Source organism: Ambystoma mexicanum, chromosome 14 (assembly GCF_040938575.1).
Source record: "Ambystoma mexicanum isolate Mex_15411 chromosome 14, UKY_AmexF1_1, whole genome shotgun sequence".
Taxonomy (NCBI): domain Eukaryota; kingdom Metazoa; phylum Chordata; class Amphibia; order Caudata; family Ambystomatidae; genus Ambystoma; species Ambystoma mexicanum.
The window spans coordinates 468,161,821-468,178,999 of record NC_090940.1 but is presented as its reverse complement, the minus strand read 5'-3'; positions in this window follow the sequence as shown (position 1 = coordinate 468,178,999).

The following is a 17,179-nucleotide window of genomic DNA, read 5'->3' as shown; positions in this document are numbered from 1 at the left end:
CTGAAACAAACGTGGAGAAGCCTGGGTCTGCTTGCTTCGGGGACCGGTGAGTAGTTTAGCTAGGATCTGGTCGCCCTCCTGCAGTATCCCATTGCTTTTCCCTGCTGCGTAAAAACAGCACCCTTTTGGCCGTACTCGCGCTCTGCTTCTGCCTGCTGTGGAGGCTGCGCTTGAGTTGCGGAACCTGTTCTCCTTCTGCTGTGCACTAACCCGAACTGCCTGACTTCCTCCGAAGAGCTTCCCCTTTTGCCCATTGGCACCGGCGTGGCAGGTACTTTGAGCACAAGGCTCCACTCTTCGCAGGGCTCGGACTTCCATCTAGTTAGGTGCCTCTAAAGGCGAACTGAGTCTAAAGCGTTATCGCACTGCCTGTTTTCCTTCCCTGGCAGGTGGACTACATATTTCGTGCTTTAAACGCTTGCGACTGTGTATTTGTATATATATCGTGTTGATTTGGTATGTGTTGGCTTAATACTGTGTTATTGTGATTTTCTCGCTACGGTCGTTGTTTTAAAGGCCTTAAAATAAATGTGTATCTATTTTTGATATAACAACTGTTTGGAGTAGTTTGTCAGCGCTCTTGCTTTGTGTGCTCATTGCGGGCTTTCAGTCACCCTCACCCCTCTTGAGACCTAGTCTTGACCGCCGCGATCGCTACCTTGATTGGTCTGGCTTGTCCAGAGGTTACCCTGTTCCAAGTAATTAGGTTGGCCTTCTGAACTTCTGCGCCACCAGGACAGAGTTCAGAAATCCGTCTTAACAAATTGGTGTACAGCGGTGGGATACGACTGAAGGTATCCAGTGTTGCGCTCGAACTAAGGCATTTCAGGTTATTCCAAACAGTACACGTAGTGAATTGTTGTAATATAACTTTAAAAAGGCCATAGTCCTATCAAACAGTATGGAAACAAATACGTTGTTAACTTTAAATGCTTCCAAATCAGAAACGCTGAAAAAGATGTGTGCGGAGAGAGGTGTTTCCTCTCAAGGCACAAAATTGGAAATGATCCAGAGAATCGTGGCGTGGCAAGAAGCGCAGCTTGACGCTATAACTTCCGAGGACAGTGCAGAAGGTGGTGGGGCTGCTCTCACTGGTAGAACCGACGGTTCTGCCGCTGCACTGATCCATCACGACCACGAGGACAGGGAGGATGTAATGTCTAATGTTTCCTCTGCCAGTGTTGATGGGGAGGCTATGCTTGAATTCAAGAAGCAAGAGCTGCGGTTTAGGCAGCAGGAGCTTGAATTCAGCATAGCCAAACTAAAAATCGAACAGGCAGAAAAACAGAAAGACAGGGATCACCAGTTGGAACTGGCCAAGCTTCAGGTTGCAAATGGATCCAAGGGTCCTAGACATGGGTCTGGGGCTTCCTCTCATCCACGGTTTCCAAAAGATCTGCTCAGTGTGTATGAAGAGAGGAATGACATTATGGACTGGCTGAATGCGTTTGAGTATGCATGCGAGGTCCAGGAAGTTGACAATGCTGATAAGATTGCGTGGTTGCTCAGTAGACTGCCCCATTCTGGCTGCAGTGCCATTATGGAAATGTCGAAGGCTGAGCGGACTGATTTCGCAATGTTAAAGCAAACTCTCATTTTAAAGTTTGGGAAGACTCCGGCCCAATATTTAAAGCGTTTTCGAGAGTATAAGAAAAAGGAAGGTGGTACTTGGGTCTCTTATGTCGCTGAATCTTTGAAAAACTTAACTGGCTGGGTTGAAGGTTATAAGGTTTCTACCTTCGAAGGCATGATCAATCTGGTCATGCTGGAACACATTTTTGCTTCTTCTTCCCCGGAGCTTAAGCAGCATTTGGCCGATTCGAAGGAGATAGATCCTAAGAAGCTGGCCATTGCAGCAGACTTATGGGTGTCACATCGAGTGTCCCATAAGGACAAAACTCATCCTGGTAAGCAGGAGGAAGGGAAAAAGTCCAAAGATATGGAGGGTGGGGAATCTGCTAAATCTTCTTCCCATAAGGGCCACAAAAAGAAAAACAAGGGTAAGACACAAGAGAACTCACAGGGTAGTGGAGGTCAGCCTCCGAAACAGAACTCTGGTTACAATAAGCCTCCCTACGTAAACAGACCCACTGGGGCGTGTTTTTCTTGTGGAGCAACTGACCATGTGAAGGGGGATCCCCGTTGTAAGGTTAGACCTTTGGGGGTCCACTCCGCTAATCTGGCCTTCTCCTCCTACGAGGAAGAAGAGATTACAGGAGCATCCTTCTCCTCAGACTCATTTCCCAGCGGAATAGAGGCTGAGGTAGTTTTAGTGTCCCTGGGTTCCTGGGAGCCTAAAGTCACAGAGGCTTATGCTAGGATTCCGGATAATACCAAGCACTACTTTAAAGACAGTGTGCTGATCAATGGAGTGGATACTCCAGCTCTTAGGGATAGTGGGTGCAGTCGAACTGTAGTGGATTCTACCTTGGTAGACTCAGAGGAAGTTGCCAGAGATACTCTGATGCCCACTAAGTTGGCTGACGGCCCCCTCCGTATGTTTCCCGTGATCCCTGTAAATCTTACTTTAAATGGTACAGCAGTCAGGATTCCAGTGAGCATTCAGAGAAACGTCCCGGGAAAGGTCTTGTTGGGCAATGATCTCAGAGCTTTAGGGCTCGTAGGAGACACTGCCGAAAGACCCTACACACGGTCTCAAGCACGGGCAGCATTGGCCAAGTCCAATACGCCGCCCCAGCCGAAGGGGAAACCCAAGGCGAAAGGAGTCTACAAGTCAAGGCGGGGGAAAGAGAATATTCCCCCGAGCTCGCCTACCACTGCGGTGGAGGAAGTTGGTCAATCGCCCGGGCCTGACGAGGAGGTGGCGATGCCTGAAGTATTCGACCCCAACGATCATCCTGAACTAAAAGACTTGTTAGTTGAAGGAGGTCCTGATAGGGACGAATTCAGTAAAGGCCAACGTGAGTGCCCATCTCTGGAAGGCCTAAGGAGACAGACCTGCTCCCAGCTTGAGGGTGAACCTCCTGGGAAGCATAGGATTTATTGGGAAGGTGGACTCCTGTATAGTGAGCCCACAGAGTCTACAGAAGGAGACCATAGGAGGTTGGTGGTTCCCCTTGCTGTTAGGCCCTTCCTCCTGCAGTTGGCGCATGAAGTTCCCCTTGCTGGTCACCTTGGTATGAAGAGGACCAAGCAAAGGTTATCCATGCACTTCTACTGGCCCAAGATGGGGGTGCAAGTAGAAAGTCACTGCAGGAGTTGCGCCTCCTGCCAGTTGTCTGTTAAGGTTGGCGCGACAATCCAAGCTCCGTTGGTACCGCTCCCAGTTGTGGGGGTACCATTTGAAAGGGTAGGGATCGACATCGTTGGTCCCCTTGACCCGCAAACATCCTCGGGCAATAGGTTTATCCTGGTGCTGGTCGACCATGCAACCAGGTATCCTGAGGTCATCCCATTGAAAACTGTAACTGCCAAGTCAGTTGCAAAAGCTTTACTCGGCATATTTACTAGGGTTGGCTTCCCTAAAGAAGTTGTGTCAGATCGTGGCAGCAACTTTATGTCGAAGTATATGCAGGCTATGTGGAAAGAATGTGGGGTCACCTACAAGTTCTCTTCTGCATACCACCCCCAGACCAATGGTCTGGTGGAACGTTTCAACAGAACGTTAAAGAGCATGATTGGGGCTCTGGAGGAGCCCCAGAGAAGAAAATGGGATCTTCTTTTACCATGCCTACTGTTTGCCTACCGAGAGGTACCACAGGAGGGTGTTGGCTTCAGCCCCTTCGAACTTCTGTTCGGTCATCCCGTACGGGGACCCTTAGCCATCGTCAAAGAGGGATGGGAGATGCCCACTCCCCCTGTTACTACCAATGTAGTTGACTATGTGCTAGGGCTCAGAAAACGGATGGTACTTCTGATGGGCTTGGCTAGTGATAAATTGAAGGCAGGGCAAGCGCTGGTGAAACATTGGTACGACCAGAAAGCTTCCCTCCTCAACTTTACACCTGGTCAGCAAGTCCTGATCATGAATCCAATAAGGCCTCGAGCTTTACAGGACAAATGGCCAGGCCCTTACACAGTGGTGGAGCCCCTGGGTGAGGTGAACTATTTAGTGGACCTTGGAAGGCCTGGACAGGCTCCAAAAGTTTTTCACGTGATCTTGGGGTGATTGAACCCTCGAGTAGTCCTTGGTCCAGCCCTGTGGTGTTGGTTCCAAAAGCAGGCACTTCTGAATTGAGGTTCTGCGTGGATTACAGGGCTCTGAATGCTGTCACCAAGACAGATGCCCACCCCTTGCCTCGAACAGATGAGCTGGTGGATACTTTGGGTGCCTCCAAGTACCTCAGCACGTTTGACCTCACTGCTGGCTATTGGCAAATAGCTTTAGCAGAACATGCCAAGGAGAAGACAGCATTTTCTACTCCAGACGGCCTTTACCAATTCCGGGTAATGCCGTTCGGGTTGAAGAATGCACCTGCCACTTTCCAGAGGCTTGTGAATCATGAGTTGAATGGGTTGGACGAATTCTGTCTTGCATATCTGGACGATATAGCAGTTTTCAGTGCCACCTGGGAAGCCCATGTGAAACACCTCAGGATTGTGCTCCAGGCTCTTCAGAAAGCCCACTTGACCATAAAGGCTAGTAAATGCCAGATTGGACAAGGCTCAGTGGTTTACCTTGGACATGAAGTAGGTGGAGGGAGGATACAGCCTCTACCCAGTAAAGTACAAGCAGTACAAGACTGGCCTACCCCCACTACGCAAACCCAAGTGAGAGCCTTCTTAGGACTCACGGGTTATTATCGCAATTTTGTGGCAGACTATGGTACCATAGCTGCTCCTCTGACTGCCCTCACAACTCCGAAGAAACCCAAGAAGGTAACTTGGACCGACGAGTGTGAGAAGGCCTTCAATGGCTTAAAAGACTCCTTGTGCCAGGCCCCTGTGCTCAGGGCCCCTGATTATCAAAGACCTTTTATCGTGCAGACGGATGCCTCTGACACTGGGATAGGAGCTGTACTATCACAAGTAGATGAGAAGGGTAAGGAACACCCTATCGGTTTTATTAGTCGCCAGCTTAAGGACAGAGAGCTCAGATGGTCCACGGTAGAGAAAGAATGTTTCTCTGTTGTGTGGGCCCTAAGGAAGCTGAGGCCCTACCTCTATGGGACCCACTTCACTGTGCAGACTGACCATAAGCCGTTAAAGTGGCTAATGAACATGAAGGGGGAGAATCCAAAGTTGCTTAGGTGGTCCATAAGTCTACAAGGCTTCGACTTCACTATTGAGCATAGGCCAGGTGTCCAACATAGCAATGCTGATGGGTTGTCCAGAATGTTTAACCGACCTGAACAAGAGACTCATCCAGGGGTGGATTAGTTCCCCCTGTCCATAGTCTGGGAGGGGCGAGTGTTAGGAAAGATTTCGTAATTGTAGGGAATTTTCCTTCCATGTGGCAACCCCTAAACTTTTTGCTATTGTTTTTAACCTTGTTGTTGACTTTGCCAGAGAAGTACAGCCTTCTGCCGCACTTCTCTGGGCTTTCGCTCCTTTCTTACGGGGAAACTGACATGCCCTTAAGACAGTCATTACCGGGGAACGTGGTTTCCCGTAGTTTCTTTTATCGTGTCGCAGCTTTAGTGCAACACGACACAAGAGGGCACTGTAAGCTAAGTTACAGCTCTCTTGGGTCTCTAGCCTTCTACAGGCCCTAGATACTCTTTTAGGATGGTATTTGATCGGTGCAAGTCATTCAGGGACTCGAATGGTGGCAGCGATCGTTTTGTTTATTTTGAGCTCCTTTTGGCGTTCTGAGCACGTTTTTGCACTGAACCCAAAATGGTGGCCTGGCTCCCAAAATGGCCAGACCACGAGGCTCCTTTGTCTTGTCCACTGACCGTCTTGCTCCCTTCACCTTCCCCAGGTCGGGCGACCCGGGGCCTTCCTTATTTGGGCATGTACTTTCCCGCGAAACGTGGTTGCTTTCACGGGCTTCTACATGTCGTTTGTGTGGCTCCAGGGTGTGGGCGGGAATGTCTGGTCCCAATACACATCCTGGGTGCCAGATAGTCTGGGGTGGTGTGAATGCCTGGGACCACCGTGGTCCGTGATTGGTCCACGTATGGTATGTGTGTTGATGAGCGGATCTCCCATTGGCTCCCCTCCGTTTTGGCGCGAAGGGAACCGTGGATAAGAGGGGGCTGGAAACACCACTACCAGGTCGATCTCCTGAGTTCTCACGAACGAAGGAAGACAGGAGCCAAGTATCCTGCAACCAAGAGGCTGGACCGAGGAATCGCTGGTGACCCGCTGAAGGAATCCTCCTTTGCACTGCTGTTGTCCTGTGAAACCCTTTCCTCCTTGGATCGAACCAGAAGGCCTGTACTGGTGCTTCGACCTTTGGAATAGCAGGAACAGCTATTCCCGGCGACTTCATCATCTCCTGCCAAGTAAGCCTTCGGATGTGTCTCTGGGCCATCCAGTTGACTGACCAGCTTACAAGGGAGTCCTGCTCTGTAACTGCCGCCAGGTTGTGTTGTATTTCGAGTCCTTGTCACTCTCCCACGCTTCGTACACTTGGCGTTCCCAAGTCTGAAGGGAGGAGTGTACATTTGGCTTGAATACACACGGCCGCTCCGTTGTCCTGCTGCGGCAACAAAACTGTGCTGGTTTCGTCGATTGGGACGTCTTTTTGCTCTACACGACTACAAGGCGTTCCCTGCTCTTCTGAACCTGCCAGCTGCTGAAACAAACGTGGAGAAGCCTGGGTCTGCTTGCTTCGGGGACCGGTGAGTAGTTTAGCTAGGATCTGGTCGCCCTCCTGCAGTATCCCATTGCTTTTCCCTGCTGCGTAAAAACAGCACCCTTTTGGCCGTACTCGCGCTCTGCTTCTGCCTGCTGTGGAGGCTGCGCTTGAGTTGCGGAACCTGTTCTCCTTCTGCTGTGCACTAACCCGAACTGCCTGACTTCCTCCGAAGAGCTTCCCCTTTTGCCCGTTGGCACCGGCGTGGCAGGTACTTTGAGCACAAGGCTCCACTCTTCGCAGGGCTCGGACTTCCATCTAGTTAGGTGCCTCTAAAGGTGAACTGAGTCTAAAGCGTTATCGCACTGCCTGTTTTCCTTCCCTGGCAGGTGGACTACATATTTCGTGCTTTAAACGCTTGCGACTGTGTATTTGTATATATATCGTGTTGATTTGGTATGTGTTGGCTTAATACTGTGTTATTGTGATTTTCTCGCTACGGTCGTTGTTTTAAAGGCCTTAAAATAAATGTGTATCTATTTTTGATATAACAACTGTTTGGAGTAGTTTGTCAGCGCTCTTGCTTTGTGTGCTCATTGCGGGCTTTCAGTCACCCTCACCCCTCTTGAGACCTAGTCTTGACCGCCGCGATCGCTACCTTGATTGGTCTGGCTTGTCCAGAGGTTACCCTGTTCCAAGTAATTAGGTTGGCCTTCTGAACTTCTGCGCCACCAGGACAGAGTTCAGAAATCCGTCTTAACAGATATCACATCTCATGCCATAGGAAGGGTCTCAGGTTTGGTATAAGCATTGAGATATCACATCTCTGCTATCCGAAGGGTCTCAGGATTGGAATGGGAAGGAGTTGGATATCACATCTCATGTTATAGGACGGGTCTCACGTTTGGTATTAGAAGCATTAAGATATCACATCTCATGGTATAGGAAGGGTTTCAGGATTGGAATGGGAAGGAGTTGGATATCATATCTCATGCTATAGGAAGGGTCTCAGGATTGGATTGGGAAGGAGTTTGATATCAAATCTCATGCCATAGGAAGGGTCTCAGGTTTGGTATTAGAAGCATTGAGATATCACATCTCATGCTATAGGAAGTGTCTGAGGATTGGAATGGGAAGGAGTCAGATATCACATCTCATGCTATAGGAAGGGTCTCAGGTTTGGTAGAAGCATTGAGATATCACATCTCATGCTATAGGAAGAGTCTCAGGATTGGAATGGGAAGGGGTTGGATATCACATCTCATGCTAAAGGAAGGGTCTCAGGTTTGGTAGAAGAATTGAGATATCACATCTCATGCTATAGGAAGGGTCTCAGGATTGGAATGGGAAGGAGTAGGATATCACATCTCATGCTATATGGAGGGTCTCAGTTTTGATATTAGAAGCATTGAGATATCACATCTCATGCTATCGGAAGGGTCTCAGGATTGGAATGGGAAGGGGTTGGATATCACATCTCATGCTAAAGGAAGGGTCTCAGGTTTGGTAGAAGAATTGAGATATCACATCTCATGCTATAGGAAGGGTCTCAGGATTGGAATGGGAAGGAGTTGGATATCACATCTCATGTTATAGGACGGGTCTCACGTTTGGTATTAGAAGCATTAAGATATCACATCTCATGGTATAGGAAGGGTTTCAGGATTGGAATGGGAAGGAGTTGGATATCATATCTCATGCTATAGGAAGGGTCTCAGGATTGGATTGGGAAGGAGTTTGATATCAAATCTCATGCCATAGGAAGGGTCTCAGGTTTGGTATTAGAAGCATTGAGATATCACATCTCATGCTATAGGAAGTGTCTGAGGATTGGAATGGGAAGGAGTCAGATATCACATCTCATGCTATAGGAAGGGTCTCAGGTTTGGTAGAAGCATTGAGATATCACATCTCATGCTATAGGAAGAGTCTCAGGATTGGAAAGGAAAGGAGTTGGATATCACATCTCACGCTAAAGGGAGGGTCTCAGGTTTGGAAGGGGAAGGATTTGGATATCACATCTCATGTTATAGGAAGGATCTCAGGTTTGGTATTAGAAGCATTGAGATATCACATCTCATGCTATAGTAAGGGTCTCAGCATTGGAATGGGAAGGAGTTGGATATCACATCTCATGCTAAAGGAAGGGTGTCAGGTTTGGTAGAAGCATTGAGATATCCCATCTCATGCTATAGGAGGGGTCTCAGGATTGGAATGGGAAGGAGTTGGATATCACATCTCATGCCATAGGAAGGGTCTCAGGTTTGGTATAAGCATTGAGATATCACATCTCTGCTATCCGAAGGGTCTCAGGATTGGAATGGGAAGGACTTAGATATCACATCTCATGCTATAGGGAGGGTCTCAGTTTTGATATTAGAAGCATTGAGATATCACATCTCATGCTATCGGAAGGGTCTCAGGATTGGAATGAGAAGGAGCTGGATATCACATCTCATGCTAAAGGAAGGGTCTCAGTTTTGGAAGGGGAAGGATTTGGATATCACATCTCATGTTATAGGACGGGTCTCAGGTTTGGTATTAGAAGCATTAAGATATCACATCTCATGGTGTAGGAAGGGTTTCAGGATTGGAATGGGAAGGAGTTGGATATCATATCTCATGCTATAGGAAGGGTCTCAGGATTGGATTGGGAAGGAGTTTGATATCAAATCTCATGCCATAGGAAGGGTCTCAGGTTTGGTATTAGAAGCATTGAGATATCACATTTCATGCTATAGGAAGTGTCTGAGGATTGGAATGGGAAGGAGTCGGATATCACATCTCATGCTATAGAAGGGTCTCAGGTTTGGTAGAAGTATTGAGATATCACATCTCATGCTATAGGAAGAGTCTCAGGATTGGAATGGGAAGGAGTTGGATATCACGTCTCATGTTATAGGAAGGGTCTCAGGTTTGGTAGTAGAAACATTGAGATATCAAATCTCATGCTATAGGCAGGGACGCAGGATTGGAATGGGACGGAGTTTGATATCACATCTCATGCTATAGGAAGGGTCCAGGTTTGGTATTAGAAGCATTGAGATATCGCATCTCATGCTATAGGAAGTGTCTGAGGATTGGAATGGGAAGGAGTCGGATATCACATCTCATGCTATAGGAAGGGTCTCAGGTTTGGTAGAAGCATTGAGATATCACATCTCATGCTATAGGAAGAGTCTCAGGATTGGAATGGGAAGGAGTTGGATATCACATCTCATGCTATAGGACGGCTCTCAGGTTTGTAAGGGGAAGGAGTTGGATATCACATTTCATGTTAGAGGTAGGATCTCAGGTTTGGTATTAGAGGCATTGAGACATCACATCTCATGCTATCAGAAGGGTCTCAGGATTGGAATGGGAAGGAGTTGGATATCACATCTCACGCTAAAGGGAGGGTCTCAGGTTTGGAAGGGGAAGGATTTGGATATCACATCTCATGTTATAGGAAGGATCTCAGGTTTGGTATTAGAAGCATTGAGATATCACATCTCATGCTATCAGAAGGATCTCAGGTTTGCTATTAGAAGCATTGAGACATCACATCTCATGCTATCAGAAGGGTCTCAGGATTGGAATGGGAAGGAGTTGGATATCACATCTCATGCTAAAGGGAGGGTCTCAGGTTTGGAAGGGGAAGGATTTGGATATCACATCTCATGTTATAGGAAGGATCTCAGGTTTGGTATTAGAAGCATTGAGATATCACATCTCATGCTATAGTAAGGGTCTCAGGATTGGAATCGGAAGGAGTTGGATATCACATCTCATGCTTAAGGAAGGGTGTCAGGTTTGGTAGAAGCATTGAGATATCCCATCTCATGCTATAGGAGGGGTCTCAGGATTGGAATGGGAAGGAGTTGGATATCACATCTCATGCCATAGGAAGGGTCTCAGGTTTGGTATAAGCATTGAGATATCACATCTCTGCTATCCGAAGGGTCTCAGGATTGGAATGGGAAGGACTTAGATATCACATCTCATGCAATAGGGAGGTTCTCAGTTTTGATATTAGAAGCATTGAGATATTACATCTCATGCTATCGGAAGGGTCTCAGGATTGGAATGAGAAGGAGCTGGATATCACATCTCATGCTAAAGGAAGGATCTCAGGTTTGGAAGGGGAAGGATTTGGATATCACATCTCATGTTATAGGACGGGTCTCAGGTTTGGTATTAGAAGCATTAAGATATCACATCTCATGGTGTAGGAAGGGTTTCAGGATTGGAATGGGAAGGAGTTGGATATCATATCTCATGCTATAGGAAGGGTCTCAGGATTGGATTGGGAAGGAGTTTGATATCAAATCTCATGCCATAGGAAGGGTCTCAGGTTTGGTATTAGAAGCATTGAGATATCACATCTCATGCTATAGGAAGTGTCTGAGGATTGGAATGGGAACGAGTCGGATATCACATCTCATGCTATAGAAGAGTCTCAGGTTTGGTAGAAGCATTGAGGTATCACATCTCATGCTATAGGAAGAGTCTCAGGATTGGAATGGGAAGGAGTTGGATATCACGTCTCATGTTATAGGAAGGGTCTCAGGTTTGGTAGTAGAAACATTGAGATATCAAATCTCATGCTATAGGAAAGGACGCAGGATTGGAATGGGACGGAGTTTGATATCACATCTCATGCTATAGGAAGGGTCCAGGTTTGGTATTAGAAGCATTGCGATATCGCATCTCATGCTATAGGAAGGGTCTCAGGATTGGAATGGGAAGGAGTTGGATATCACATCTCATGCCATAGGAAGGGTCTCAGGTTTGTTATAAGCATTGAGATATCACATCTCTGCTATACGAAGGGTCTCAGGATTGGAATGGGAAGGACTTAGATATCACATCTCATGCTATAGGGAGGGTCTCAGTTTTGATATTAGAAGCATTGAGATATCACATCTCATGCTATCGGAAGGGTCTCAGGATTTTAATGAGAAGGAGCTGGATATCAAATCTCATGCTAAAGGAAGGGTCTCAGGTTTGGAAGGGGAAGGATTTGGATATCACATCTCATGTTATAGGACGGGTCTCAGGTTTGGTATTAGAAGCATTAAGATATCACATCTCATGGTGTAGGAAGGGTTTCAGGATTGGAATGGGAAGGAGTTGGATATCATATCTCATGCTATAGGAAGGGTCTCAGGATTGGATTGGGAAGGAGTTTGATATCAAATCTCATGCCATAGGAAGGGTCTCAGGTTTGGTATTAGAAGCATTGAGATATCACTTCTCATGCTATCGGAAGGGTCTCAGGATTGGAATGAGAAGGAGCTGGATATCACATCTCATGCTAAAGGAAGGGTCTCAGGTTTGGAAGGGGAAGGATTTGGATATCACATCTCATGTTATAGGACGGGTCTCAGGTTTGGTATTAGAAGCATTAAGATATCACATCTCATGGTGTAGGAAGGGTTTCAGGATTGGAATGGGAAGGAGTTGGATATCATATCTCATGCTATAGGAAGGTTCTCAGGATTGGATTGGGAAGGAGTTTTATATCAAATCTCATGCCATAGGAAGGGTCTCAGGTTTGTATTAGAAGCATTGAGATATCACATCTCATGCTATAGGAAGTGTCTGAGGATTGGAATGGGAAGGAGTCGGATATCACATCTCATGCTATAGAAGGGTCTCAGGTTTGGTAGAAGCATTGAGATATCACATCTCATGCTATAGGAAGAGTCTCAGGATTGGAATGGGAAGGAGTTGGATATCACGTCTCATGTTATAGGAAGGGTCTCAGGTTTGGTAGTAGAAACATTGAGATATCAAATCTCATGCTATAGGAAGGGACGCAGGATTGGAATGGGACGGAGTTTGATATCACATTCCATGCTATAGGAAGGGTCCAGGTTTGGTATTAGAAGCATCGAGATATCCCATCTCATGCTATAGGAGGGGTCTCAGGATTGGAATGGGAAGGAGTTGGATATCACATCTCATGCCATAGGAAGGGTCTCAGGTTTGGTATAAGCATTGAGATATCACATCTCTGCTATCCGAAGGGTCTCAGGATTGGAATGCGAAGGACTTAGATATCACATCTCATGCTATAGGGAGGGTCTCAGTTTTGATATTAGAAGCATTGAGATATTACATCTCATGCTATCGGAAGGGTCTCAGGATTGGAATGAGAAGGAGCTGGATATCACATCTCATGCTAAAGGAAGGGTCTCAGGTTTGGAAGGGGAAGGATTTGGATATCACATCTCATGTTATAGGACGGGTCTCAGGTTTGGTATTGGAAGCATTAAGATATCACATCTCATGGTGTAGGAAGGGTTTCAGGATTGGAATGGGAAGGAGTTGGATATCATATCTCATGCTATAGGAAGGGTCTCAGGATTGGATTGGGAAGGAGTTTGATATCAAATCTCATGCCATAGGAAGGGTCTCAGGTTTGGTATTAGAAGCATTGAGATATCACATCTCATGCTATAGGAAGGGTCTCAGGATTGGAATGGGAAGGAGTTGGATATCACATCTCATGTTATAGGAAGGGTCTCAGGTTTGTTATTAGAAGCATTGAGATATCACATGTCATATTATAGGACAGTCTCAGGTTTGGTATTAGAAGCATTGAGATATTACATCTCATGGTATAGGGCGGGTCTCAGGATTGGAATGGGAAGGATTTGGATATCACATCTCATGTTATAGGAAGGGTCTCAGGTTTGTTATTAGAAGCATTGAGATATCACATCTCATGTTATAGGACAGTCTCAGGTTTGGTATTAGAAGCATTGAGATATCACATCTCATGGTATAGGACGGGTCTCAGGATTGGAATGGAAAGGAGTTGGATATCACATCTCATGCTATTGGAAGGGTCTCATGATTGGAATGGGAAGGAGTTGGATATCACATCTCATGCTATAGCAAGGGTCTCAGGATTGGAATGGGAAGGAGTTGGATATCACATCTCATGTTATAGGAAGGGAATCAGGTTTGGTATTAGAAGAACTGAGATATCAGATCTCATCCTTTAGGAAGGGTCTCTGGATTGGAATGGGAAGGAGATGAATATCACATCTCATGCTATAGGAAGGATCTCAGGTTTGGTAGAAGCATTGAGATATCACATCTCGTGCTATAGGAACGGTCTCAGGATTGGAATGGGAAGGAGTTAGATATCACATCTCATGTTATAGGAAGGATCTCAGGTTTGGTATTAATAGCATTGAGATATCACATCTCATGCTATAGGAAGGATCTCAGGATTGGAATTGGAATGATTTGGATATCACATCTCATGCTATAGGAAGGGTCTCAGGTTTGGTAGAAGCATTAGGATATCAAATCTCATGCTATAGGAAGGGTCTCAGGATTGGAATGGGAAGGAGTTGGATATCACATCTCATGCTAAAGGAAGGGTCTCAGGTTTGGAAGGGGAAGGATTTGGATATCACATCTCAATTTATAGGACGGGTCAATTGTTTGGTATTAGAAGCATTGAGATATCATATCTCATGCTATCGGAAGGGTCTCAGGATTGGATTGGGAAGGATTTGGATATCACATCTCATGTTATAGGAAGGGCCTCAGGTTTGTTATTAGAAGCATTGAGATATCATATCTCATGCTATCGGAAGGGTCTCAGGATTGGATTGGGAAGGAGTTGGATATCATATCTCATGCTATAGGATGGGTCACAGGTTGGAATTGGAAGGAGTTGGATATCACATCTCATGCTATCGGAAGGGTCTCAGAATTGCAATGGGAAGGAGTTGGATATCACATCTCATGCTATAGGAAGGGTCTCAGGTTTGTTATTAGGAGCATTGAGATATCACATCTCATGTTATAGGACAGTCTCAGGTTTGGTATTAGAAGCATTGAGATATCACATCTCATAGTAAAGGACGGGTCTCAGGATTGGAATGGGAAGGAGTTGGATATCATCTCATGCTATAGGAAGGGTCTCAGGATTGGAATGGGAAGGAGTTGGATATCACATCTCATCCTATAGGAAGGGTCGCAGGTTTGGAATGGGAAGCATTTGGATATCACATCTCTTGCAATAGGAAGGGTCTTAGGTTTGGTACTAGAAACATTGAGATATCACATCTCATGGTATAGGAAAGGTCTCAGGTTTGGTATTAGAAGCACTGAGATCTCACATCTCATGTTATAGGACAGTCTCAGGTTTGGTATTAGAAGCATTGAGATATCACATATCATGCTATTGGAAGGGTCTCAGGATTGGATTGGGAAGGAGTTGGAAATCACATCTCATGTTATAGGAAGGGTCTCAGGATTGGATGGGAAGAGTTGGATATCACATCTCATGCTATAGGAAGGGTCTCAAGATTGGAATGGGAAAGAGTTGGATATCACATCTCATGATAAAGGAAGGGTCTCAGGTTTGGAAGGGGAAGGATTTGGATATCACATCTCAAGTTATAGGATGGGTCTGTGGTTTGCTATTAGAAGCATTGAGATATCATATCTCATGCTATCGGAAGGGTCTCAGGATTGGATTGGGAAGGAGTTAGATATCACATATGCTATAGGAAGGGTCTCAGGTTTGGTAGAAGCATTGAGATATCATATCTCATGCTATCGGAAGGGTCTCAGGATTGGAATGGGAAAGAGTTGGATATCACATCTCATGATAAAGGAAGGGTCTCAGGTTTGTAAGGGGAAGGATTTGGATATCACATCTCAAGTTATTAGGATGGGTCTGTGGTTTGCTATTAGAAGCATTGAGATATCATATCTCATGCTATCGGAAGGGTCTCAGGATTGGATTGGGAAGGAGTTGGATATCACATCTCATGTTATAGGAAGGGTCTCAGGATTGGAATGGGAAGGATTTGGATATCACATCTCATGTTATAGGAAGGGCTCAGGTTTGTTATTAGAAGCAATGAGATATCATATCTCATGCTATCGGAAGGGTCTCAGGATTGGATTGGGAAGGAGTTGGATATCACATCTCATGTTACAGGAAGGGTCTCAGGATTGGAATGGAAGGAGTTGGATATCATATCTCATGCTATAGGAAGGGTCACAGGTTGGAATTGGAAGGTGTTGGATATCACATATCATGCTATCGGAAGGGTCTCAGGATTGGAATGGGAAGGAGTTGGATATCACATATCATGCTATAGGGAGGGTCTCAGGTTTGATATTAGAAGCATTGAGATATCATATCTCATGCTATCGGAAGGGTCTCAGGATTGGATTGGGAAGGAGTTGGATATCACATCTCATGTTATAGGAAGGGTCTCAGGATTGGATGGGAAGAGTCGGATATCACATCTCATGCTATAGGAAGGGTCTCAGGATTGGAACGGGAAGGAGTTTGATATCACATCTCATGATAAAGGAATGGTCTCAGGTTTGGAAGGGGAAGGATTTGGATATCACATCTCAAGTTATAGGACAGGACTGTGGTTTGGTATTAGAAGCATTGAGATATAATATCTCATGCTATCGGGAGGGTCTCAGGATTGGATTGGGAAGGATTTGGATATCACATCTCATGTTATAGGAAGGCTCTCAGGTATGTTATTAGAAGCATTGAGATATCACATCTCATGTTATAGGACAGTCTCAGGTTTGGTATTAGAAGCATTGAGATATCACATTTCATGTTATAGGACAGTCTCAGGTTTGGTATTAGCAGCATTGAGATATCATATCTCATGGTATAGGACGGGTCTCAGGATTGGAATGGGAAGGAGTTGGATATCACATCTCATGCTAAAGGAAGGGTCTCAGGTTTGGAAGGGGAAGGATTTGGATATCACATCTCAATTTATAGGATGGGTCTGTGGTTTGGTATTAGAAGCATTGAGATATCATATCTCATGCTATCGGAAGGGTCTCAGGATTGGATTGGGAAGGAGTTGGATATCACATCTCATGTTATAGGAAGGGTCTCAGGATTGGAATGGGAAGGATTTGGATATCACATCTCATGTTATAGGAAGGGTCTCAGGATTGGAATGGGAAGGATTTGGATATCACATCTCATGTTATAGGAAGGGTCTCAGGTTTGTTATTAGAAGCATTGAGATATCACATCTCATGGTATTGGACGGGTCTCAGGATTGGAATGGGAAGGAGTTGGATATCACATCTCATGCCATAGGAAGGGTCTCAGGGTTGGAATGAGAAGGAGTTTGATATCACATCTCATGCCATAGGAAGGTCTCAGGTATGGTAGAAGCATTAAGATATCACATCTCATGCTATCGGAAGGGTCTCAGGAATGGATCGGGAAGGAGTTGGATATCCCATCTCATGCTATAGAAAGGGTCACAGGTTGGAATTGGAAGGAGGTGGATATCACATCTCATGCTATAGGAAGGGTCCCAGGATTGGAATGGGAAGGAGTTTGATATCACATCTCATGCCATGGGAAGGTCTCAGGTTTGCTAGAAGCATTAAGATATCACATATCATGCTATCGGAAGGGTCTCAGGTTTGGTATAAGCATTGGGATATCACATCTCATGCTAT